The 27,065-nt window shown below is 31.5% G+C and overlaps 1 protein-coding gene across 1 annotated transcript in view; it reads left to right on the top strand.

The window, feature by feature from the left end:
* Positions 1 to 26,329, top strand: part of LOC140840441 (uncharacterized) — a 76,857-nt gene extending 50,528 nt beyond the window's left edge. Inside the window, exon 2 of the mRNA XM_073207636.1 lies at positions 26,220 to 26,329. The gene's annotated coding sequence lies outside the window, so the exon portion shown is untranslated. The remainder of the gene's footprint in view (positions 1 to 26,219) is intronic.
* Positions 26,330 to 27,065: the final 736 nt, after the last annotated feature.

Here is a 27,065-nt window from a genome sequence, read left to right as displayed (position 1 = left end):
TTATTTTAAAATGATATGTTACAAATAACTGTTAAACATATTAATCAGATAATTGAAAAACAGAATTATACAAATTTATATCTTACAATAATATGAGAAGAAATTAATTCTCTTAAAGATCGTATTGATAAAATTATTTTAGCTATTAATAAAATTAAATCAGATGTTCATATAGAAGAACCAGAAACTAATATTGTTTCTATTGCTACTTCTTCTATTGAATCACCTCCTGATATAAAGGATTTTAAATTTAAATATTCTGTTTCTGATATAGAAAAATTATTAGAAGAAAAATATTGAAATCTTAATTTAAATACTCTTAATGAAGAGTTTGAAGAATTAGAAAAAATTAATAATCATTCTGATGAAGAAATTAATAAAATTAAATGGGCAGATAGACCTACTACAACCAAATATTATTATAATAAACCTACTCCCATGGATGTTCTTATTGAAGAAAATGAATATATTTTTGCTAATAGTTATAATGGGAAAAATTTATGAATGGAATATTGATGGTTTTAGTGATAGGCAGATTTATAATACTGCTCACAGAATGCTTATGTATAGTACTGTGTGTAAATCATCAGGCAATACTGATAAAAATATTGCTAAATGATAACAACAGGATTCACTGGCTAAATTAAAGGTTGGTGGGACAATTATTTACATTATTCTCAAAATGAAGAAATTTTTAATTCCATAAAGATAGAGAATAATATTCAATCAGAAAATGTAGTCTATTCATTAATAATGACTATGATTGAACATTTTACTGGAAGATTCACTGATAATAGTGAACAAATCAGAACTTTATTAAGTAATCTAAAATGTAAAATACTTACTGATTTTAGATGGTATAAAGATACTTTCTTATCTCGTATTTATGAGATTCCAGACTATAATAATAGTCTTTCGAAAGCTAAATTTATAGATGGCATACCTTTCTTATTTGCTGAAAGGGATAGAAGAGTATTAAGAAAAGATGATATAAATATTCTTTATGATAATTATACTTATGGAAATTTAATAAATACTTGTTTTCAAGAGGGTTTAGCTCTCTGTAATGAATTAAAATTAAATGATCAAATTAAAAGATAGAATTTACTAGAGAAAAAACAACTAGGTAAATTTTGTGATCAATTTGGTATGGACTTACCTAATAAAGGTAAGAATAAAATTAAAGATAAAGATGAAAAGATTTATAAGAAAAGACATTTGTCTGATAGATAAAGAGAAAGAAAAAAGAAAAGAAAATAAATCCGTGAATCAGGGAAAGCTGACAGGAAAAAAGAAAAATAAAAAATAAATTAATAATTTGTAGAAAATGTAAAAAGCCAGGACATTATGCTAATCAATGTTGGGCTAAAAACAAAATTAATAATTTAGATATAGATGATAATCTAAAAGAAACATTATTTAAAATAATAATGGATTCTAATAATAATTCTGATAGTGAAACTGAGAATTCTTCAGAATCTTATAATTCCGAAGATATTATAGATAATGAATCTGATATTTCAGATTTAGAAGAATGTAATAACTGTATACTAAGAAAATCTTGTATCAATCCTATAGAGGATAATAATAAAAATGATGAGTTTTATAAACTTGTGTCTCAATTTCAAGATTTAAATATTAATGTTTTAACAAACAACAATATTCTAGAATTCCTTAAAATGATTAAGGATCTAGTTTTAAAATCTACTATTATTGATCAAATGGAGAATACTGCTTCAACAAATAATAATGATAATAACATTATTGTTAAACTAGAACAAGCTTATTCTATGAAAGAAGTTAAAAGTCTTTTACAGAAAAAATATAGTCAACAAAATCCAGTTACTATACAGGATTTAGGTAAAGAGATTGATAATCTTAAAGAACAAGTAAAAATTTTACAACATAACAATAATAGTTTAAACTATCGTATTTGAGTCATTGAAAATAATAATAATTCAATTTCTGAAAGTTTTGAAAATATTCAAGATATTTCATTTCCTGATAATAATCAGAAACATTTATCTATTTTGAGTATGATAATATCTCAAAAATGGTATACTAATATTAGTTTATTAATTGATAATCCTTATAAGAAGAATTTTATTGTTATGATAGATAGTGGTGCAGATTTAAATGTTATACAGGAAGGATTAATTCCTACAAAATATTTTCATAAAACTACTCATTCTCTTTCTCATGCAGGAGGAGAACCTTTAGAAATAAATTATAAATTACCAAAAGCTTATATTTGCAAAGATAAAAACGGTATTCAAACCAGTTTTTTATTAGCAAAAGATATTTCTAGCCAACTTATACTCGGTCTTCCTTTTATTTATCAAATATATCCTTTAACATATGTTGATGAAACAGGTATTACAGGAACCTATCAAGATAATGCTATTTCATTTAAGTTTATAACTAAACCTGTTCATAGAATTTAAAATGAATTACAAAAACAGATTGAAAGAAAAACCTTTCAAATAAATTCTTTATAAGAAGAAATAAAATTTCTTACAATAGATGATAAATTAAAGAATCCTAAATTGCAGGAAAAAATAAAAATTATTTATAATAAATTTTCATTAGAAATATGTAATGATCTACCAAATGATTTTTGAAATAGTAAGAAGCATATTATTTCTCTTCCATATGAAGAGAATTTTGATGAAAAGAATATGCCAACCAAGGCTCGTCTTTGTCAAATGAATTCTGAATATTTAGAATTATGCAAGAATGAAATTCATTCTTTACTAGATAAAGGTTTAATAAAACCTTCTCAATCTCCTTGCTCATACCAGAAAGCTTTATAGCAGCTTTAAAAGATGGTAGAAATTTGAATTGAAACAATCCCTTATGGGAATAATTCAATCTAGTCTGGCACATGATCGAGTATATTTTGATGTTTATCCTAATTTATCTTTATGTTTGTGTGATATTAATATATTAGATTCTTTACATTAACTGTTAAAACTCATGGTTATAATTATACTCCTGGAACAGAATTAATATGCATCTGTTATCGTATTTATTATAAACCATTATTTACATTAAATCCTATGTGTAAAATAATAGATAAAAAATTAAATGAAACTATTCTAATAGAAACTAATTTTAATAGATCTAATATTACAACTCGTAGATCTATGAAATGGGAAGAAATTGAATTTCCAGAAAACTGGATAATTGAACAAGCTGTTCCTAGAAATCCTATAATAAATAGAGATTTACAACAAGTTATACAAACTAATGAAGGATATGTTCAAATACAGATTAATAATGAGCAAAGAAGATTATTACCATCTTCTATATATGCTAGATCAAGATCTAGTTACTCTTTTATTCACCTCTAGATTATATGGTAGATATACCACAAACTTCCAGAGCTTCTACTTCTAAAATAAGAGAAGATGTTGAGTCTTCTGTACAAGATGCAGTAGATGAATTAATCATAAACCAAAACAATATTGTTCATAAAAGTAACTTTCAAAAAGTTAAAGAAACTGATACAGTTTCATAAATGAATTTTATTATTTAATGGATAGTAAACCAAAAATTGATTTTACTAAAGGATCTTCTGCTTGAGCAAAGATCAATGCAGAATTTTATTTACCCAAATGGGAATCTTTAAGAGATTGGTACTTTAAAAGTTTTTCTGAAGAAAAGTTTGATTATATTGTTTCAACATTTTATAAATATTGTGAAAACCAGAATAAATTAATACATTTTGTTCCTTGGTTTTTTAAAACATTTATTATAGATTATATTTCTATTCTTTAAAGAAATTATAAACTTTCTTCAGGACAGATTCAAAAATCTGTATATCCTCCTCAACAATCTTTTATAATAGAAAAGAATAATAAAATTTTAAATTTTACTACTTTTTCAAAATTATTTGAAAATGATATGTTACAAATAACTGTTAAACATATTAATCAGATAATTGAAAAAAAGAATTATACAAACTTATATCTTACAATAATAGGAGAAGAAATTAATTCTCTTAAAGATCGTATTGATAAAATTATTTTAGCTATTAATAAAATTAAACCAGATGTTCATATAGAAGAACCAGAAACTAATATTGTTTCTATTGCTACTTCTTCTATTCAATCACCTCCTGATATAAAGGACTTTAAATTAATCTTCTGTTTCTGATATAGAAAAATTATTAGAAGAAAAATTTAGAAATCTTAATTTAAATACTCTTAATGAAGAGTTTGAAGAATTAGAAAAAATTAATAATCATTCTGATGAAGAAATTAATAAAAATAAATGGGCAGATAGACCTACTACAACCAAATATTATTATAATAAACTACTCCCATGGATGTTCTTATTGAAGAAAATGAATATATTTTTGCTAATATTTATAATGGGAAAATATTTATGAATGAATATTGATGGTTTTAGTGATAGGCAGATTTATAATACTGCTCACAGAATGCTTATGTATAGTACTGTGTGTAAATCATCATGCAATACTGATAAAAATATTGCTAAAATGATAACAACAGGATTCACTGGCCAACTTAAAGGTTGGTGGGACAATTATTTACATTATTCTCAAAAAGAAGAAATTTTTAACTCCATAAAATAGAGAATAATATTTAATCAGAAAATGTAGTCTATTCATTAATAATGACTCTGATTGATCATTTTACTGGAAAATTCACTGATAATAGTGAACAAATCAGAACTTTATTAAGTAATCTAAAATGTAAAACACTTACTGATTTTAGATGGTATAAAGATACTTTCTTATCTCGTATTTATGATATTCCAGACTGTAATAATAGTCTTTGGAAAGCTAAATTTATAGATGGCCTACCTTTCTTATTTGCTGAAAAGGTTAGAAGAGTATTAAGAAAAGATGATATAAATATTCCTTATGATAATTATACTTATGGAAATTTAATAAATACTTGTATTCAAGAGGGTTTAGCTCTCTGTAATGAATTAAAATTAAACAATCAAATTAAAAGACAGAATTTACTAGAGAAAAAACAACTAGGTAAATTTTGTGATCAATTTGGTATGGACTTACCTAATAAAGGTAAGAATAAAATTAAAGATAAAGATGAAAAGATTTATAAGAAAAGACATTTGTCCTGATACATAAAGAGAAAGAAAAAAGAAAAGAAAAGAAATCCGTGAATCAGGGAAAGCTGACAGGAAAAAAAGAAAAATACAAAAATAAATTAATAATTTGTAGAAAATGTAAAAAGCCAGGACATTATGCTAATCAATGTTGGGCTAAAAACAAAATTAATAATTTAGATATAGATGATAATCTAAAAGAAACATTATTTTAAATAATAATGGATTCTAATAATAATTCTGATAGTGAAACTGAGAATTCTTCAGAATCTTATAATTCCGAAGATATTATAGATAATGAATCTGATATTTCAGATTTAGAAGAATGTAATAACTGTATACTAGGAAAATCTTGTATCAATCTTATAGAGGATAATAATAAAAATGATGAGTTTTATAAACTTATAGTTTCAATTTCAAGATTTAAATATTAATGTTTTAAAAAACAACAATATTCTAAAATTCCTTAAAATGATTAAGGATCCAGTTTTAAAATCTACTATTATTGATCAAATGGAGAATACTGCTTCAACAAATAATAATGATAATAACATTATTGTTAAACAAGAAAAAGCTTATTCTATGAAAGAAGTTAAAAGTCTTTTACAGAAAAAATATAGTCAACAAAATCCAGTTACTATACAGGATTTAGTTAAAGAGATTGATAATCTTAAAGAACAAGTAAAAATTTTACAACATAACAATAATAGTTTAAACTATCGTATTTGAATCATTGAAAATAATAATAATTCAATTTCTGAAAATTTTGAAAATATTCAAGATAGTTCATTTCCTGATAATAATCAGAAACATTTATCTGTTTTGATTATGATAATATCTCAAAAATGGTATACTAATATTACTTTATTAATTGATAATTCTTATAAGAAGAATTTTATTGCTATGATAGATAGTGGTGCAGATTTAAATGTTATACATGAAGGATTAAGGGATATTTGGAGAAATAGACTTGATCAATTTTTTTTTTAAAAAAATGACCTCCCATGTAGTGAACAAATACACTACATGAGGCTCTTCTTTTAAAAAATTTTTTGACCAGGCTTAAAATACAAAACACCCCAAGGATTAGTTCCTACAAAATATTTTAGGAAGGATTAATTCCTACAAAATATTTTCATAAAACTACTCATTCTCTTTCTCATGCAGAAAGAGAACCTTTAGAAATAAATTATAAATTACCAAAAGCTTATATTTGCAAAGATAAAAAACTGTATTCAAACCAGTTTTTTATTAGCAAAAGATATTTCTAGCCAACTTATACTTGGTCTTCCTTTTATTTATCAAATATATCCTTTAACATATGTTGAAGAAACAGGTATTACAGGAACCTATCAAGATAATCCTATTTCATTTAAGTTTATAACTAAACATGTTCATAGAATTTAAAATGAATTACAAGAACAGATTGAAAGAAAAACCTTTCAAATAAATTCTTTAAAAGAAGAAATAAAATTTCTTACAGTAGATGATAAATTAAAGAATCCTAAATTGCAGGAAAAAATAGAAATTATTTATAATAAATTTTCATTAGAAATATGTAATGATCTACCAAATGCTTTTTGGAATCGTAAAAAGACTATTATTTCTCTTCCATATGAAGAGAATTTTGATGAAAAGAATATGCCAACAAAGTCTCGTCTTTGTCAAATGAATTCTGAATATTTAGAATTATGCAAGAATGAAATTCATTCTTTACTAGATAAAGGTTTAATAAAACTTTCTCAATATCCTTGGTCATACGTGAAAGCTTTATAGCAGCTTTAAGAGATGGTAGAAATTTGAATTGGAAACAATCCCTTATGGGAATAATTCAATCTAGTCTGGCACATGATCGAGTATATTTTGATGTTTATCCTAATTTATCTTTATGTTTGTCTGATATTAATATATTAGATTCTTTAACATTAACTGTTAATTATACTCCTGGAACAGAAGTAATATGCATCTGTTATCGTATTTATTACAAACCATTATTTACATTAAATCCTATGTGTAAAAGAGTAGATAAAAAATTAAATGAAACTATTCTAATAGAAACAAATTTTAATAGATCTAATATTACAACTCGTAGATCTATAAAATGGGAAGAAATTGAATTTCCAGAAAACTGGATAATTGAACAAGCTGTTCCTAGAAATCCTATAATAAATAGAGATTTACAACAAGTTATACAAACTAATGAAGGATCTGTTCAAATACAGTTTAATAATGAGCAAAGAAGATTATTACCATCTTCTATATATGCTAGATCAAGATCTAGTTACTCTTTTATTTCACCTCTAGATTATATGGTAGATATACCACAAACTTCCAGAGCTTCTACTTCTCAAATAAGAGAAGATGTTGAGTCTTCTGTACAAGATACAGTAGATGAATTAATCATAAACCAAAAAAATATTGTTCATAAAAGTAACTTTCAAAAAGTTAAAGAAACTGATACAATTTCAGAAATGAATTTTAGTATTTAATGGATAGTAAACCAAAAATTGATTTTACTAAAGGATCTTCTGCTAGAGCAAAGATCAATGCAGAATTTTATTTACCCTAAATGGGAATCTTTCAGAGATTGGTAATTTAAAAGTTTTTCTGAAGAAAAGTTTGATTATATTGTTTTAACATTTTATAAATATTGTGAAAACCATAATAAATTAATACATTTTGTTCCTTGGTTTTTTAAAACATTTATTATAGATTATATTTCTATTCTTGAAAGAAATTAGGAACTTTCTTCAAAACAGATTCAAAAATCTGTATATCCTCCTCAACAATCTTTTATAATCGAAAAGAATAATAAAATTTTAAATTTTACTGCTTTTTCAAAATTATTTGAAAATGATATGTTACAAATAAGTGTTAAACATATTAATCAGATAATTGAAAAACAGAATTATACAAATTTATATCTTACAATAATATGAGAAGAAATTAATTCTCTTAAAGATCGTACTGATAAAATTATTTTAGCTATTAATAAAATTAAACCAGATGTTCATATAGAAGAACCAGAAACGAATATTGTTTCTATTGCTACTTCTTCTATTCAATCACCTCCTGATATAAAGGATTTTAAATTTAAATCTTCTGTTTCTGATATAGAAAAATTATTAGAAGAAAAATTTAGAAATCTTAATTTAAATACTCTTAATGAAGAGTTTGAAGAATTAGAAAAAATTAATAATCATTCTGATGAAAAAATTAATAAAATTAAATAGGCAGATAGACCTACTACAACAAAATATTATTATAATAAACCTACTCCCATGGATGTTCTTATTGAAGAAAATGAATATATTTTTGCTAATAGTTGTAATGGGAAAAATATTTATGAATGAAATATTGATGGTTTTAGCTTCCCGCCAGGTTTAAGAGCTTCGATTCCAGGTTTTTATCCCTCGCCGCCTGCGTCGGAAAAGACTTTTTGAATGGAGTAAAAGAACTTGGGATCGTCGATCTCTTCCTTAAAGATTGAAATGAGTCGATGATAGGCAGATTTATAATACTGCTCATAGAATGCTTATGTATAGTACTGTGTGTAAATCATCAGGCAATACTGATAAAAATATTGCTAAAATGATAACTGCAGAATTCACTGGCCAAATTAAAGGTTGGTGGGACAATTATTTACATTATTCTCAAAATGAAGAAATTTTTAATTCCATAAAGATAGAGAATAATATTCAATCAGAAAATGTAGTCTATTCATTAATAATGACTATGATCGAACATTTTACTGGAAAATTCACTGATAATAGTGAACAAATCAGAACTTTATTAAGTAATCTAAAATGTAAAACACTTACTGATTTTAGATGGTATAAAGATACTTTATTATCTCGTATTTATGAGATTCCAGACTGTAATAATAGTCTTTCGAAAGCTAAATTTATAGATGGCCTACCTTTCTTATTTGCTGAAAGGGATAGAAGAGTATTAAGAAAAGATGATATAAATATTCTTTATGATAATTATACTTATGGAAATTTAATAAATACTTGTTTTCAAGAGGGTTTAGCTCTCTGTAATGAATTAAAATTAAATGATCAAATTAAAAGACAGAATTTACTAGAGAAAAAACAACTAGGTAAATTTTGTGATCAATTTGGTATGGACTTACCTAATAAAGGTAAGAATAAAATTAAAGATAAAGATGAAAAGATTTATAAGAAAAGACATTTGTCTGATAGACAGAGAGAAAGAAAAAAGAAAAGAAAAGAAATCAGTGAATCAGGGAAAGCTGACAGGAAAAAAGAAAAATACAAAAATAAATTAATAATTTGTAGAAAACGTAAAAAGACAGGACATTATGCTAATCAATGTCGGGTTAAAAACAAAATTAATAATTTAGATATAGATGATAATTTAAAAGAAACATTATTTAAAATAATAATGGATTCTAATAAAAATTCTGATAGTGAAACTAAGAATTCTTCAGAATCTTATAATTCCGAAGATATTATAGATAATGAATCTGATATTTCAGATTTAGAAGAATGTAATAACTGTATACTAGGAAAATCTTGTTTCAATCCTATAGAGGATAATAATAAAAATTATGAGTTTTATACACTTTTGTCTCAATTTCAATATTTAAATATTAATGTTTTAACAAACAACAATATTCTAGAATTACTTAAAATGATTAAGGATCTAGTTTTAAAATCTACTATTATTGATCAAATGGAGAATACTGCTTCAAAAAATAATAATGATAATAACATTATTGTTAAACAAGAACAAGCTTATTCTATGAAAGAAGTTAAAAGTCTTTTATAGAAAAAATATAGTCAACAAAATCAAGTTATTATACATGATTTAGTTAAAAAGATTGATAATCTTAAAGAACAAGTAAAAATTTTACAACATAACAATAATAGTATAAACTATCGTATTTCAATCATTGAAAATAATAATAATTCAATTTCTGAAAGTTTTGAAAATATTCAAGATATTTCATTTCCTGATAATAATCAGAAACATTTATCTGTTTTGATTATGATAATATCTCAAAAATAGTATACTAATATTACTTTATTAATTGATAATTCTTATAAGAAGAATTTTATTGCTATGATAGATAGTGTTGCAGATTTAAATGTTATACAGGAAGGATTAATTCCTACAAAATATTTTCATAAAACTACTCATTCTCTTTCTCATGCAGGAGGAGAACCTTTAGAAATAAATTATAAATTACCAAAAGCATATATTTGCAAAGATAAAAACTGTATTCAAACCAGTTTTTTATTAGCAAAAGATATTTCTAGCCAACTTATACTTGGTCTTCCTTTTATTTATCAAATATATCCTTTAACATATGTTGATGAAACAGGTGTTACAAAAACCTATCAAGGTAATCCTATTTCATTTAAGTTTATTACTAAACATGTTCATAGAATTTTAAATGAATTACAAGAACATATTGAAAGAAAAACCTTTCAAATAAATTCTTTAAAAGAAGAAATAAAATTTCTTACAATAAATGATAAATTAAAGAATCCTAAATTGCAGGAAAAAATAAAAATTATTTATAATAAATTTTCATTAGAAATATGTAATGATTTACCAAATGCTTTTTGAAATTGTAAGAAACATATTATTTCTCTTCCATATGAAGAGAATTTTGATGAAAAGAATATGCCAACAAAGTCTCGTCTTTGTCAAATGAATTCTGAATATTTAGAATTATGCAAGAATGAAATTAATTCTTTACTAGATAAAGGTTTAATAAAACCTTCTCAATCTCCTTCGTCATACCAGAAAGCTTTATAGCAGCTTTAAAAGATGGTAGAAATTTGCATTGGAAACAATCCCTTATGGGAATAATTCAATCTAGTCTGACACATGGTCCATTATATTTTGATGTTTATCCTAATTTATCTTTATGTTTGTCTGATATTAATATATTAGATTCTTTAACATTAAATGTTAAAACTTATGGTTATAATTATACTCATGGAACAGAAGTAATATGCATATGTTATCGTATTTATTATAAACCAATATTTACATTAAATCCTATGTGTAAAAGAATAGATAAAAAATTAAATGAAATTATTCTAATAGAAACTAATTTTAATAGATCTAATATTACAACTCGTAGATCTATAAAATGGGAAGAAATTGAATTTTCAGAAAACTGGATAATTGAACAAGCTGTTCCTAGAAATCCTATAATAAATAGAGATTTACAACAAGTTATACAAACTAATGAAGGATCTGTTCAAATATAGTTTAATAATGAGCAAAGAAGATTATTACCATCTTCTATATATGCTATATCAAGATCTAGTTACTCTTTTTTTTCACCTTTAGATTATATGGTAGATATACCACAAACTTCTAGAGCTTCTACTTCTCAAATAAGAGAAGATGTTGAGTCTTCTGTACAAGATACAGTAGATGAATTAATCATAAACCAAAACAATATTGTTCATAAAAGTAACTTTAAAAAAGTTAAAGAAACTGATACAGTTTCAGAAATGAATTTTAGTATTTAATGGATAGTAAACCAAAAATTGATTTTACTAAAGGATCTTCTGCTAGAGCAAAGGTCAATGCAGAATTTTATTTACCCAAACGGGAATCTTTCAGAGATTGGTACTTTAAAAGTTTTTCTGAAGAAAATTTTGATTATACTGTTTCAACATTTTATAAATATTGTGAAAACCATAATAAATTAATACATTTTGTTCCTTTGTTTTTTAAAACATTTATTATAGATTATATTTCTATTCTTGAAAGAAATTATAAACTTTATTCAGGACAGATTCAAAAATCTGTATATCCTCCTCAACAATATTTTATAATAGAAAAGAATAATAAAATTTTAAATTTTACTGCTTTTTCAAAATTATTTGAAAATGATATGTTACAAATAATTGTTAAACATATTAATCGGACAATTGAAAAACAGAATTAAACAAATTTATATCTTACAATAATAGGAGAAGAAATTAATTCTCTTATAGATCGTATTGATAAAATTATTTTAGCTATTAATAAAATTAAACCAGATGTTCATATAGAAGAACCATAAACTAATATTGTTTCTATTGCTACTTCTTCTATTCAATCACCTCCTGATATAAAGGATTTTAAATTTAAATCTTCTGTTTCTGATATAGAAAAATTATTAGAAGAAAAATTAGAAATCTTAATTTAAATACTCTTAATGAAGAGTTTGAAGAATTAAAAAAAATTAATAATCATTCTGATGAAGAAATTAATAAAATTAAATGGGCAGATATACCTACTACAACCAAATATTATTATAATAAACCTACTCCTATGGATGTTCTTATTGAATAAAATGAATATATTTTTGCTAATAGTTATAATGGGAAAAATATTTATGAATGGAATATTGATGGTTTTAGTGATAGGCAGATTTATAATATTGCTCACAGAATGCTTATGTATAGTACTGGGTGTAAATCATCAGGCAATACTGATAAAAATATTGCTAAAATGATAACAGCAGGATTCACTAGCCAACTTAAAGGTTGGTGGGACAATTATTTACATTATTCTCAAAAAGAAGAAATTTTTAATTCCATAAAGATAGATAATAATATTCAATCAGAAAATGTAGTCTATTCATTAATAATGACTATGATTGAACATTTTACTGGAAAATTCACTGATAATAGTGAACAAATCAAAACTTTATTAAGTAATCTAAAATGTAAAACACTTACTGATTTTAGATGGTATAAAGATACTTTCTTATCTCGTATTTATGAGATTCCAGACTGTAATGATAGTCTTTGGAAAGCTAAATTTATAGATGGCCTACCTTTCTTATTTGCTGAAAGGGATAGAAGAGTATTAAGAAAAGATGATATAAATATTCCTTATGATAATTATACTTATGGAAATTTAATAAATACTTGTATTCAAGAGGGTTTAGCTCTCGGTAATGAAATAAAATTAAATGATCAAATTAAAATACAGAATTTACTAGAGAAAAAAAAATTAGGTAAATTTTGTGATCAATTTATGGACTTACCTAATAAAGGTAAGAATAAAATTAAAGATAAAGATGAAAAGATTTATAAGAAAAGACATTTGTCTGATAGACAAAGAGAAAGAAAAAAGAAAAGAAAAGAAATCCGTGAATCAGGGAAAGCTGACAGGAAAAAAGAAAAATACTGTGGGGCCCCTGGTCCGACATCTAATATTAATAATTATAAATATAACAAACCCAACGATTTAGTAAATACATAATTTGTGGTTCACAAATTCACATAAACATCGTCAAATTAATTTAAAGGTTACAAATGTTTGAAATATAAATTTTAACATGCCAAAATAAAGTAGTGAACCAAATAAATCCAAACATCATCACATAGCTCCTAAGACCCGAGAATCCCACTCTAACTCGTATCTCCTCGCCTGGAACTGGACTCTGGCATCCCAAGCCTCGCCTCACCTACCGTCATGCACATGAAAACAAGAGGTAGCCGACGTGCCGGTGAGTATAAACCCAGTATGATACAATCAATAACATATGAGAATTAAAACTTCACAAAGTTTATATACTCATAAAGATGTAATATAATGCAATGCATGATCAGAAACTGTAGGCTATCAATAAATCTCAAGATCAAGTGAATCATCTGGTCATAGGGTACCCAAGGGAAGAGAATCCCCCAACAACATCCACCGACTCATCCGCTCGAGGTGGTGTGTTGTGTTCTACAATCCCAAGACTATGGTGCGCCTATAGAGAGTGTTCAGGCCATAGCAGCGACCTCCGCATACACTATGCCAACTCAACTATAGCCCCATATGTCCAACAAATCAATAAATCAAGGCGACCTCCGCCATATCAAATCTGAATCAAAAAGTGGCTCCATATGCAATGCAATGATGCATTTCAATCTCATCAAGTCAATATCATAATAAGCTCATCAATAAGATCAATCATCAACAAATCACAAATAATTCATCAAGCCATCGAATTTTCAATTTAAAATAAAAATGATACTTTTACCTCGTATGTTACCGACCGTAACATACCTTTCAAATATTACCAAAATAAGATCGAAATGTGTAGATGAGAAGTCTTGAACCTCTGAAGTCTACTATAACTCAAGAACTCGGATCATTTATCAAAACAGAGCAGTTTCTGTACAAAATTCATAATTAATTCAATACGGCTTGAAATCAAGATCCGGAAATTGGATATACAAGAAAACTTAATTCCCAACAATTCTTCTTCACAAACTTTTGTCAAATAAAGTCATTTACTCAGTCGTTCATAAACTGGAACATACCACATAATTTTCGAAATTCTGCATCAGTACAAATCTGGCACCATTTAGTATTTGGAGCATAACTCCCTCAATACTCAATGGAATCAAGCCCATCTTATATCATTTCGAAGACAAGACAATGTTCTATAACTTTATTTTGAACACCAAATTCAGACTCCCAACCGATTAATACCAGAATTCGAATAAACAGAAGCCATGGACACAAGCTCGGGATTCTAGACAAGGTTTAGTAAATATAACATATCTCTTTCAATTATTCATAGAATTGAGTGATTCTTGAACCAAATCGAAGCTAACTCGATTATCTACAAGTTTGATGAAGACCATAACTCCAAAATCCAACCACAAATGTCCCATAAACACAAAATACAGAAGGCGTGGGAATTGTTCTTCGTACATAAACAAGAAACCATTCTCATATCCCTTTTAAATTCAAACCAACACAAATACAACATCTCCAACATCTCAATATCTCAAATAACAACTCAAATATCAATTCTAAACTTCAACCCATTTCCAAACTTTAACAAAAATCAGAAAAACTTGCATCCTTGTGAAGCCCGTGATGAGAGGATCACAAATCTACCTTCATTTCATAATTTTCTTGAACAAATCTCTCATAGATTGAAGAAGAAATGTAGAAAATGGAAGGAAATGGAGGTTTGGGATGAGGAGAAGGAGAAAAGAAGTGATGGAGAATGATTGAGGAAGTCAAAGTGAGCTTAAAAATCAATTTTCGCATTTGTTAGTGCCGCAACGCCATTTTCTAGCGCCTCAGCGCCAAACTCTCGGCCTGTTAGCGCCTAGGCGCTACTATTCTAGCGCCGCAGCGCTTGAATAGTAACCCGATGAACAGTACCGTGAACAGTACCCGTGAATAGTAATTTTTTTTTTTGGATTTTTTTTAAAAAAATTCGGGCATTACAATTCTTCCCCTCTAAAAATAGATTTCGTCCTCGAAATCAAATCCTCAATTTCAAGTCTACGATATAATGATCAATATTGATAATAAAACCGAGAATAGAAGCATACTTCATTTGAATAACTCTGGATATTTATGTCTCATTTTGTCTTCTAATTCCCAAGTTGCCTCCTCGACACCATGTCTATTCCACTGTACTTTAATCAACGGTATCAATTTATTTCTGAGTTGCTTATCTTTTCTGTCTAAAATCTGAATCGGTCTCTCAATATAGCTCAAAGTCTGATCTAACTCAATCTCGTCGGGTGGAAGTACATGAGAAGGATCTGGATGATATTTCCTCAACATAGACACATGAAAAACATCATGAACACCTGATAATGCAGGCGGAAGAGCTAATCTATAAGCCAAATCACCAACACGTTCCAAAATCTCATTCGGACCTATGAATCTCGGTGATAATTTACCCTCCTTTCCAAATCTAACTGTACCACGAAAAAGAGATATTTTCAGAAAAACTCTATCACCTTTCGAAAAAATCAACGGTCGTCTCCTGATGTTCGAATACTTAGCCTGCCTATCCCGAGCAGCTCCAATACGTCTCTGAATCAATTTCACCTTCTCTGTCATATCTCTTATCATATCAGGTCCTACAATCGGTGCTTCAGATAAATCGTCCCAATACAGAGGAGATCGACACTTCCTGCCATATAGTGCTTCAAATGGTGACATTCCAATACTCACTTGATAAATGTTGTTATAATAAACTTGACAAGTGGTAACGAATCCTGCAACCAATGCCAAAATCCATAACTACAGCTCTCAGCATATCCTCTAATGTCTGAATAGTACGTTCTGACTGTCCGTCTGTCTGAGGATGATATGCTGTACTCAAATGCAAACGAGTACCAAGGGCATCTTGTAAACTCTGCCAAAAATGAGAAGAAAATCTAGGATCACGATTTGATACAATGGACTTAGGCACACCATGCAATCTCAAAACTTCTCTGATGTACAATCTGGCCATCTGATCATGCCTATATGTCATCTGATAAGGAATGAAACACGAAGACTTAGTTAATCTGTCAACGATAACCCAAATTGCATCGCAACCTCTCGACGACCTCGGCAACTTCGTGACAAAGTCCATGGTAATATGGTCCCACTTCCATTCTGGAACCTTAAGGCTATGCAAAAGACCTCCTGGTCGCTTCCTTTCTGCTTTCACTTGTTGACAATTCAAACAACGAGATACAAATTCTGTTATGTCAGATTTCATTCTTTTCCACCAAAATTGTTTCTTCAAGTCATTGAACATCTTTTTACTTCCAGGGTGTACACTGAATTTACTGCAATGAGCATCACGCAAAATCTGTATCCTCAACTCTGAAATATTAGGAACTACAAAACGATCATTCACAAAAAAAATACCCTCATTATTGACCTGAAATTCTGATCGATGTCCTGATCTGACGCGTTCAACTGATTTCTGAATACTTTGATCTAATCTTTGGGCCTCTTTAATTTTAACAAACAACTCGGGTTCTGACTGAATCATAAATACTTTTATAGGTTGAGTATTTTCCACAAAATCCAAACCAGAAAGACAACATTCTTGTACTAGATCAGATACACTGCTAGTGATCAAAGACATATAACATACTTTTCTGCTCAAAGTATCGGCTGCTGCATTCGACTTACCCGGATAATATTTTATCTCGCAATCATAGTCTTTCAACAAATCTAACCAACGTCTCTGTCTCATGTTCAACTCTGCTTGAGAAAAGAGGTATTTCAAACTCTTATGATCAGTGAATATCTCAAATTTCTCACCATAAAAGTAGTGACGCCAAATCTTTATGGCAAAAACCACTGCTGCTAATTCCAAGTCATGCACTGGGTATCTAGACTCATGTGGCTTCAACTGTCTTGAAGCATAGGCAACAACACGGCCATGCTGCATTAATACACAACCCAATCCTTGATGTGAAGCATCAGTGTGCACTGTAAATCCTCCTACACCTGATGGATTAGTCAGAACTGGAGCACTAGTCAATCTCTGCTTAAGTTCAACAAAACTATCCTCACATGCCTGTGACCAAATAAATGGTGCATTCTTTTGTGTAAGCTGGGTAATTGGCCTCGCAATCTGTGAAAATCCTTCAATAAATCTGCGATAATAGCCTGCCAAACCCATAAAACTACGTACCTCAGGAACTGATGTCGGTCTAGACCAATTGATGAATGCCTCAACTTTACTCGGATCAAATGATATACCAGCACTTGAAATCACATGTCCAAGGAAAACCACTCTATCCAACCAAAACTCGCATTTGGATAATTTAGCATACAACTTTTCAGTTCTCAAAATCTGCAGTACAACTCTCAAGTGTTCGACATGCTCAATTTTAGATTTTGAATAAATTAGAATATCATCAATGAAGATCACAACAAATTGATCTATATACCTTTGAAACACACGGTTCATCAAATCCATAAATACCGCAGGTGCATTGGTCAACCCAAAAGGCATTACCAAAAATTCAAAATGCCCATACCTGGTACGAAAAGCAGTCTTAGGCACATCTGCCTCTCTAACTCTTAACTGATGATATCCGGATCTTAAATAAATCTTATAATATACTGAAGAACCCTGCAACTGGTCAAAGAGATCATCAATCCTTGGCAAAGGATACTTATTCTTTACTGCGGCTTTATTCAACTGTCTATAATCGACACAAAGGCCTCATAGACCCATCTTTCTTCTTCACAAATAAAACCGGAGCACCCCAAGGTGAAACACTTGGTCTTATATATCCTTTATTCAATAGATCCTCAAGTTGTTCCTTTAGTTCCTTCAATTCAATTGGTGCCATTCTATAAGGAGCTCTAGAAATAGGTTGTGTACCTGACATCAACTCAATGTTGAAATAAATTTCTCGGATTGGAGGAAATCGTGGAATCTCATCTAGAAATACATCTGAAAATTCACTAACAATTGGAATATCTGCCAATTTAGGTACTGACCTTGAAATATCAATTGCATAAACCAAGAAACATTCGGCTCCTTTCTGCAACAAACGAGTCATGGACAAAACAGATGTCAAAGGAATCTTAGCTCGAGAACCTTTACCATAGAATGTCCAGTGATCTGTCATATCAGGTCTAAACTTTACGACCTTCTGAAAACAATCTACAGTACCCCTGTATCTTGTCAACATGTCAATGCCAACTATGCAGTCAAAATCAGACATCTCCAATACAATACAATCAAGCTCAATAACATTATCCTCATAACAAAATTCACAACCATTTATCATTTCAGCTGACCTCATCACTTTTCCCAGTGGAGCAGAAATAGATAATGTAGATGATAATGGCATAATGCAACGAATGCAACGTGACAAAGTGCTCAGCTATGAAAGTATGTGATGCACCAGTATCCATCAAAACATAAGCAGGATAACCTGAGAGAAAACAATTACCTGCAATGACATTATCTGGAGCATTATGTGCCTCATCCTCAGTGAGTGCAAAAACTCGAGCCCGTTGCCTAGGTGGCTGTCATACCCTGTGGCTACCACTCTGTTTGTTCAGATCTGATCTATTTGACTGTTGATAAGAATGAACTGTAGGGGTCTGACGATTCTGGTGAGGTGTCTGTCTCGATGATCTCCCACTCTGAGATATTTCACTGCCACGATTAGGACACACTCGAGCATAGTGTCCCACCTGGTTACACAAGTGGCAAGCTCCTGAGATTCCTCTACACTGATCGGTATAATGTCTACCACCGCACTGACCACAAGTCGGGCCGGAATAACCAGTGCTCTGAACTGAACCAGACTGTCTCGATCCACTAGAACTCGAAAAATTACTGCCATGCCTCTTAAATTGTTTGCCTCTAGCCTTGAACTGCTCTCTTATGTTGACACTGTTACCGCCAGTATTACCCTGTCTGAACTGATGTCGGAACTGTGGCTGTTGGGGTCTTTGTGAATATTGAGAACCTCTCTGCCTAATGATTCCAGTTTCAGCTCCCTTGGCTCGATCAAAAGCCTCAGCAAAAGTGTTAGGCCTTCCGGTATTAACCAAGGTAAAGATATCAGGGTTAAGACCATTTATGAAGTGATCGGCCTTAGCTTCTTCATCGGATGCTACATGAGGAGCAAATCTCAGTAAATTCGAGAACTTAGAAACATAGTCCTCAATATTCAGATTTCCCTGCTTTAAATTTGCAAACTCGGCTCCCCTATCTTTTCTGTAAGACGTAGGAAAGAAACGCTGATAAAATTCAGATTTAAAGATATCCCAGGTCACAATCGTACCTCGACTCTCTGAAGCTTTCTTGGTCATTATCCACCAACTCTTAGCAACATCCAATAACGGATGAAAAACTAACTTGATTCTACGATCATCTGGATACTCAAGAGATTCAAATAAGTGATCCATATTCTCCAACCAGTTCTCACACTCTAGTGCATTCTCGGTACCCTTCAACATCGGTGGATGCAAAGACTGAAATCTGGCTAACAGTATCTCCATCGGAGTCGGAGTTATATCCATCCGAGTATGAGTAGCACTTCCCTGATCTTGTGCCACTGGTATGTTCTATCTAGGTCTACCACGAACTCTACCACGAGTAGCCATGTCTGATATACAATAGATCAAACACATATAAAATCACAATATCATAATCATTTCAATCTTGTATCAATCATCTCTGGCTCTTGAGACTTAACAATCTCAAAAATCTCGAATAGAGCTCAACAATATAATATCTCAATTATGATCATGTATTTCACATCACGGCATAGTATGCTAGAAAAATTATCACATGATCAAGAAATTCGAACTGACTCGATCTACCCTGTTCCCAAATATCTTACGCTCTGATACCACCTAATGTGGGGCCCCGGTCCGACATTAATATTAATAATTATAAATATAACAAACTCAACGATTTAGTAAATACATAATTTGTGGTTCACAAATTCACATAAACATCGTCAAATTAATTTAAAGGTTACAAATGTTTGAAATATAAATTTTAACATGCCAAAATAAAGTAGTGAACCAAATAAATCCAAACATCATCCATCACATAGCTTCTAAGACCCGAGAATCCCACTCTAACTCGTATCTCCTCGCCTGGAACTGGACTCTGGGATACCAAGCCTCGCCTCACCTACCGTCAAGCACATGAAAACAAGAGGTAGCCGACGTGCCGGTGAGTATAAACCCAGTATGATACAATCAATAACATATGAGAATTAAAATTTCACAAATTTTATATACTCATAAAGATGTAATATAATGCAATGCATGATTAGAAACTGTAGGCTATCAATAAATCTCAAGATCAAGTGAATCATCTGGTCATAGGGTACCCAAGGGAAGAGAATCCCCCAACAACATCCACCGACTCATCCGCTCGAGGTGGTGTGTTGTGTTCTACAATCCCAAGACTATGGTGCGCCTATAGAGAGTGTTCAGGCCATAGCAGCGACCTCCGCATACACTATGCCAACTCAACTATAGCCCCATACGTCCAACAAATCAATAAATCAAGGCGACCTCCGCCATATCAAATCTGAATCAAAAAGTGGCTCAATATGCAATGCAATGATGCATTTCAATCTCATCAAGTCAATATCATATAAGCTCATCAATAAGATCAATCATCAACAATCAAATAATTCATCAAGCCATCGAATTTTCAATTTAAAATAAAAATGATACTTTTACCTCGTATGTTACCGACCGTAACATACCTTTCAAATATTACCAAAATAAGATCGAAATGTGTAGATGAGAAGTCTTGAACCTCTGAAGTCTACTATAACTCAAGAACTCGGATCATTTATCAAAACAGAACAGTTTCTGTACAAAATTCATAATTAATTCAATACGGCTTCAAATCAAGATCCGCAAATTGGATATACAAGAAAACTCAATTCCCAACAATTCTTCTTTACAAAATTTTGTCAAATAAAGTCATTTACTCAGTCGTTCATAAACTGAAACATACCACATAATTTTCGAAATTCTGCATCAGTACAAATCTGGCACCATTTAGTATTTGGAGCATAATTCCCTCAATACTCAATGGAATCAAGCCCATCTTATATCATTTCGAAGACAAGACAATGTTCTATAACTTTCTTTTGAACACCAAATTCAGACTCCCAACCGATTAATACTAGAATTCGAATAAACAGAATCCATGGACACAAACTCGGGATTCTAGACCAGGTTTAGTAAATATAACATATCTCTTTCAATTCTTCATAGAATTGAGTGATTCTTGAACCAAATCGAAGCTAACTCGATTATCTACAAGTTTGATGAAGACCATAACTCCAAAATCCAACCACAAATGTCCCATAAACACAAAATACAGAAGGCGTGGGAATTGTTCTTCGTACATAAACAAGAAACCATTCTCATATCCCTTTTAAATTCAAACCAACACAAATACAACATCTCCAACATCTCAATATCTCAAATATCAACTCAAATATCAATTCTAAACTTCAACCCATTTCCAAATTTTAACAAAAATCAGAAAAACTTACATCCTTGTGAAGCTCGTGATGAGAGGATCACAAATCTACCTTCATTTCATAATTTTCTTGAACAAATCTCTCATAGATTGAAGAAGAAATGTAGAAAATGGAAGGAGATGGAGGTTTCGGATGAGGAGAAGGAGAAAAGAAGTGATGGAGAATGATTGAGGAAGTCAAAGTGAGCTTAAAAATCAATTTTCGCATTTGTTAGCGCCGCAGCGCCATTTTCTAGCGCCTCAGCGCCAAACTCTCGGCCTGTTAGCGCCTAGGCGCTACTATTCTAGCGCCGCAGCGCTTGAATAGTAACCCGATGAACAGTACTATAGAACACGTATCAGTCTACGTATAAGCCATGCATAATTTTAGTATTTTAAATTTAATTGACTTCATTGCATGATTATTTAAATGCATTTATTTGAAGTTAATTATTTTATTATTTCAGTTCAGTAGTTTGTTTTTTTTAGCATTTCAGTTATTTCAGTGAGGCCGGACTGGAGTTGGAGTTTTGAGATAGAATTTAAGATTCGAGAAATATTTCCAGAAGTTAATTTAGCTAGCAAGTAAGTTCATTTAAGTTAAAAAGGATGTTTGAGGATTTAATTTAATTACTTGAGGTGATTAAGAAATAAGTTCATTTAAGTTCCAATAATTAAGAGTTCAATTCACTAAATTAATTAAAGGATTAGTGAGGCTTTTAAGGGTTATTAATTTACTAGATAATAAACAATTTTCCACTACATTTTATTAGGGAATTTTCGGCCCTCCCCTTAGTTACTAGATGATTCTTTTACCAACTCAACCTTCTGACCCTTTCTTTGCATGTAATTAGTAGGATAATTCTATGATTTTTGGGAGTACCATTTAATTAATTAAGGAGCTTATCCTAGTCTAGATTAGCAAGGTAAAAATCGGCCATCACCATTCTAGAAACACCCAACATAGACTTGATATCAAACAACCATTCAAAATTCAAAAAGAGAAGACTTGGTCTTGATATCTTTCCCTATATTTTGCACTCACTTCCCTCACTCCCCTAACCATCTTCTTCCCCTCCGTACCACCGAAATTCAGAGTGTATTCAGTAGAGAAATCGTGAGTCTTAGCTAGAGGGAAGGGAAAGAAAATCGAGTGCAAGAAAAGTAGAGAAGAGAAGCGTTCCACTCCTCCGTGCCGCGTCGTCGTCGTTCGTTCGTTTTCTTTCGAAACGAAACCAGGCATGTTTAAATTTCTTTCAAACCTCAATCAAGTACTATTATCAAATATTTTTCAGTCCATGATCATCACTGCTATGTTAAAACCGAAATATACAGCAAATTTCAGAAACTTGCACATGCAGAATTTTCTATATTTCAAGATGCACTTCACGGTTTTTGCTTGTTTTTGTATATTCAGGTTATGGTTCGACTCCAGGCTCCCAAGGCGACATCTAGACATGTTATAGCATGGATTAGGATCACTTTAGTCCAATATTTCAGTCACCATGCTTGCTTGAATTCGAAATCTACAGCAACTTTCCGTCGGTACAAGTTTGTGTCTCAAAGTTTCGGTTTTGCTGTCAAGGAGAAAGGATCTGATCCTGGCTGCTCCAATGGCCTATATGTAGAACCCGTAAATCAGTCTACGTATAAGCCATGCATAATTCTAGATTTTTTTAAATTTAATTGACTTCATTGCATAATTATTTTAAATGCATTTCTTTGAAGTTAATTATTTTATTATTTCAGTTCAGTAGTTTGATTTTTAGAATTTCAGTTTTTTCAGTGAGGCCGGACTGGAGTTGGAGTTTTGAGATAGAATTTAAGATTCGAGAAATATTTCTAGAAGTTAGTTTAGCTAGCAAGTAAGTTCATTTAAGTTAAAAAGAAGGTGTGAGGATTTAATTTAAGTTGGTTGAGGTGATTAAGAAATAAGCCCATTTAAGTTGCTTAATTAAAGGGTTAGCTCACTAAATTAATTAAAGGATTAGTAAGGCTTTCAAGGATTATTAGTTGACTAGATAACCAACACTTCCCACTCATTTTATTTGTAGATTTTCGGCCACACCCCTAGAAGAACAAACTAGGACTTGCCAACTCACATTTGACCCATTCTTGGTTGATTAGCATGCTAATTCTTTTAGCTATTTTTCCTCCTTAATTAATTAATACTAGACCACTATCCTAACCCTTGATTGGCATGATAAAATCGGCCACTATACTCTAGAATCACCCAAGAGATCATTTGATAGCAATTCAAATTCAAAATTTAAATGCATGAAGACTTGGTCTTGATATGATCCTTATATCTTGCACCATCCTCCTCACCCCTCATAACCACTCCATCACACTCCCTCCCCACCAAAATCAGACCCTTTTCAGTAGAAAAAACGTGAGTAATAGCTAGGGAGAAAGGGAGAAAAATCGAGAACTAGAAAGAACAAGAGAAGCGCTTCACCTCCTCCGTGCCGCGTCGTCGTGGTTTCGCTCGTTTCTATTTCAAACGATAACCAGGCATGTCTAGATCTCTTTCAAACCTCAATCAAGTCATATTATTAATTATTTTTCAGTACATGATCAGATTTTATCATTTCAAAAACCGAAATTTTCAGCAAAACAAGAAAGAAAATTCTGCACAGATTTTATCGACTTTCATGCTTCACGTTTGGGTACGTTCCTTTTGATTTCAGGGATGGATCGTTCCAGGGGATCGAGGCTACATATAGACATGTACTAGGACATGTTAGGGCCATGATAGATCGTGAGTTTCAGTTCCATATATGCTGGAACGAGCACATGACAGCAACCTCCCCATTAGTGCAGAATCTTGTTCGAAAAAAATTCAGTTTGTTGTCATGGAGGAAGGATCTAATCTTGGCTGCCCCAAGGGCCTATAGCCATGGTTGGATCACTCCCCTAGCAAGTCTAAGACGTGACTAAGTCGCCCTTTTGGTGGCTTGGTCCATGGCTCATCGGTTTTTAATCAAAACATCAAAACAGCCCCTATAACCCTTCGGCCCCTTCCATTTTTAGCATATGGTTTCGTTTCTTTTGTTGCTTGGTTTGGATGTTGGTTGGCCTATGGCCCTTAGCCACGGTTCATATCATGCTCCTACATGTCTAGATCGGGCCATGGTCAATCAAATGGCCACTAGAACGACGCAAGACATCGATCAAGGCAAAACACTACACACGCATGCACGTTGGTTCTCGGTTGGAGTTTCGGTTGAGTTTTGGTGTGACGCAGATTGTGGCTGGCCTAGGGCCCTTAGCCATGGTTCAAATCACTCCTTGGGATGTTGGTAAGAGTCTCTGGTCGGTGGATCACGCCCCAATGGCCGGTAGTCTCGAAAACAACACAAGATACACGATTGTACAGTTGCTGGAATTTTACAGCAAGTTGTTGTGTCGGTTCGGAGGCTCGTTAGAGTTCTCGGTCGGCTTTTAGCCTATGGCCTTGGACTGGACAGTGCCCCATTGAGTTAGGAAGGTCATGTCTTCGACCGTTTATGATTCGGATTATTTTTGAGGTCGTACGAGAATCTACGGTGCGATGTGCCAAATTGACTCTCGAAAGAGCGTTTCATGTTTTGGCCTCCATTTCACCTAGATTTCGACCATCATCATTATAGGTACATTATTTCGGTATTTTAAGCGTATTTTAATCATGACTTTATGTCGGTTCAGTGTCGGTTCAGGTTGGTTCGGAGTCATGATTAAATGCGAAGTCATTAGGCATCATAGTCGCATCTTTTGAACGTAAATTGCGTAGTTGGTCATGTTTAAGCTATTGCATATTTTTCATAGCACAGTTAGGTTGCAGCGAGCCTGGGGACGATTCAATCCAATCTAGTTGGTAAAATTTCAGGATTTTTCATTATGCCAGTTAAATTATATTACGTGCATGAAAACAGAAATGATTATTTTTGAGATTTATGCGATATGGCTTGTGGTTCATTCACTATGTGGGAGTGTTATTTTATACGGTCGCCAGTGACCGATCAGTTCAGTATGGTACCACCCGGTCGCCAGTGACCGGCCAGATCAGTTCAGTTTCAGCCTCCCCGGTAGCCAGTTACCGATCTGTTTCAGCTTAGTGCAGTGGCCACAGGCGTAAAACATAATCTCAACAGAAAATTTTATCAGTTATTTCAGTACAGGGCTCCAAGGAGCAAATATTTTTATCGTGATTATCAGTTCAGTTATGCACGTATTATAATTGCTCAGTACAGATTATTTTCAGCATGCCTCATGACATGAAATTTTATCCCATGCATATTTTACTTCAGATTTACTCGTTACCTGCGATATATGCATGCTGAGTCTTTAGGCTCACTAGACTTGATTGTTGTAGGTACTGATGAGGCCAGGGCCGAGGGCGGGGACCAGTGAGCCAGCTTGGGTCGGCAGTAGTGGCACCCGAGGACCTCAGTGCAGCAGTTGTTATTTTATTCCGCAAACATTTTATCACTCATTGGATAAATTTTAAAATTGTTATTTTTGGCAACTTTATTTTCTTCCGCTGCAATATTTTGGAAACATTGAACTGATTCATCAGTGATTTTATGAATGAGGCCATTTAAGTTCTTTTAAAAAGAAAAATTTTAATTTTCCGCAAATTTTCAAGCAAGAAGTTTTTAGGGCTTTTACACTATAGCCATGGTTAGATCCCTTACCTAGCAAGTCTAAGACATGACTAAGTCGCCCTTTTGGTGGCTTGGTCCATGGCTCCTCGGTTTTTAATCAAAACAACAAGAACAACCCCTCCCCTTCTCGGCCCTTCGGTTGGACAGCACTTGTGCTTCAAGTTGGTTGGTTTGGTATGGATCTTGGTTGACCTATGGCCCTTAGCCACGGTTCATACCATGCCCCTAGATGTCTAGATCGTGCCATGGTCAATCAAATGGCACTGGAACGACACAAGACATCGATCAAAGCAAAACACTACACACGCATGCACGTGGATTCTCGGTTGGAGTTTCGGTTGAGTTATGGTGTGATGCGGATTGTGGCTGGCCTAGGGACCTTAGCCATGGTTCGAATCATTTCTTGGGACGTTGTGGAGAGGCTTTGGTCGGTGTTTCAAGCCCCAATGGCCAAAAATCTCGCAAGCGACGCGATGCAAGCAAGGTTGCAGCTGCTGGAAATTTACAGCAAGTTGCTGTGTCGGTTCGGAGGCTCGATGGCCTTGGACTGGACA

Source organism: Primulina eburnea, chromosome 9 (genome assembly GCF_022965805.1).
Source record: "Primulina eburnea isolate SZY01 chromosome 9, ASM2296580v1, whole genome shotgun sequence".
NCBI lineage: Eukaryota > Viridiplantae > Streptophyta > Magnoliopsida > Lamiales > Gesneriaceae > Primulina > Primulina eburnea.
The sequence above is the reverse complement of the archived record's forward strand: the minus strand, read 5'-3'. Positions and strand labels throughout refer to the sequence as shown.